Here is a 1,928-nt window from a genome sequence, read left to right on the forward strand (position 1 = left end):
CAACATCTACTTGGGGGCTCACAACTCTCTCTAACTCTAGTTAGAGGGGATCCAGTGCCTTCTTCTGGCATCTGTAGGCACCAGGCCAGTGCTCTTAACTGTCGAGCCACCTTTCCAGCTGTGTGTGTGTGTGTGTGTGTGTGTGTGTGTACGTGTGCGGGTATTTTTTATATAGAGTGTTACTATGTTGCCTGGGTTAGCCTTGAACTTTTTATGTAAATCAAGAACAGGCTGGTCTCAAACTCACAGAGATCTGCCTGCCTCTACCTCTTGAGTGCTGGGATCAAAAACGTGCACCACTATCCCTGGCTCTCCTCCCTCTGTCTCTGTCTCTGTCTGTCTTCCTGACTCTCTCATATATATGTGTACACATGCACATATATGTGTTTTTACATATATATTTCATTTTTTTGTATGTATAGGTGAACTCCCTGATGTATTTAAGTCTGGTGCCTGGGATAGCCACAGGAGGACTGTTGATTCTTAGGAACTGAAGTTACAGTCAGGTATAAGCCATCATGGCAGGCTAGAAATCAAACCAGTGTCCTCTAGAAGAGAAGCCAGTGCCCTTAATTTTCCAATCATCCTCCATCCCATATTTGTATATGTAATATTTATCTATGAATTAAATGTCGAGACCAGGCATGATGGAGAACCAACTTTAATTCCAGCATTGGGGAGGCAGAGGCAGGCAGATCTCCACGAGATCCAAGTCAGCCTGATCTATATATCAGGCTCTAGGCTACCAAGGTTGCATAGTAAGACCTGGTCGTTTTGTGTTTTTTTTTTTTTTTTAAAGATTTATTTATTAGTATAAGTTCACTGTAGCTGTCTTCAAACGCACCAGAAGAGGGTATCAGATCTCATTATGGGTGGTTGTGAGCCACCATATGGTTTCTGGGATTTGAACTCAGTACCTTTGGAAGAGCAGTCGGTGCTCTTACCCACTGAACCATCTCACCAGCCCGTTTTGTTTGTTTTGAGACAGGGTTTCTCTGTGTAGCCCTGGCTATCCTGGAACTCACTTTGTAGACCAGGTTGGCCTAGAATTCAGGGATCTGCCTGCCTCTGCCTCCCAAGTGCTGGGCTTCAAGGTGTTTACCACCACTGCCTGACATATGACCCTGTCTTAACAAAATAAAACAATAACAAAAATATAATTGACCAATAACTTGTTTTTTTTTTTTCTGGTTTTTCGAGACAGGGTTTATCTGTGTAGCCCTGGCTGTCCTAAAACTCACACTGTAGACCACGCTGGCTTTGGACTCAGAAATCTGCCTGCCTCTGCCTTCCAAGTGCTGGGAATAAAGGTGTATGCCACCACTGCCCTATAACCAATAACTTTTAAAAATATATTTCATGGTGCTGGTGAGATGGCTCAACAGGTAAGAGCACTGACCCTGAAGGTCCTGAGTTGAAATCCCAGCAACCACATGGTGGTTCACAACCACATGTCATGAGATCTGACATCCTCTTCAGACACACCAGAAGAAGGGTGTCAGTGTCTACAGTGTACTTATGTATAATAATACATCAATCTTTGGGCCAGAGCGAGCAGGGACTTAGCAAGTGGAGATGACCAGAGCATGCGAGGCTGACCGGAGTGAATTGGGGTTGACTAGAGCTAGCAGAGGTCCTAAAATTCAATTTCCAACGACCACATGAAGACTCAAAACCATCTGTACAGCTACAGTGTACTCATAGGCATTGAAATAATTAAACCTTTATGTATATACATACACACACACACACATATATATATCTTAAACTATGTATCCCTGTGTGTGTGTATGAGAGAGAGAGAGTTTGTGTCGGAGTGACAGTGCCTGTGGAGGCACCAGATTCCCTGCAGTTTGAGTTACAGGAGGTTGTGAGCTGCCATGTGGGTGCTGGGACTTGAACCCAGATCATCTGGAAAAACAGCCAGT

At 44.1% G+C, this 1,928-nt stretch overlaps 1 protein-coding gene across 1 annotated transcript in view; it reads right to left on the reverse strand.

Moving 5' to 3' along the window:
• Positions 1-1,928, reverse strand: part of Catsperg (cation channel sperm associated auxiliary subunit gamma) — a 545,789-nt gene that overhangs the window by 534,935 nt on the left and 8,926 nt on the right. The gene's annotated exons all lie outside the window — the stretch shown is intronic.

The sequence above is a fragment of the Mus caroli genome, chromosome 7 (assembly GCF_900094665.2).
Source record: "Mus caroli chromosome 7, CAROLI_EIJ_v1.1, whole genome shotgun sequence".
NCBI classification, from domain to species: Eukaryota; Metazoa; Chordata; class Mammalia; order Rodentia; family Muridae; genus Mus; species Mus caroli.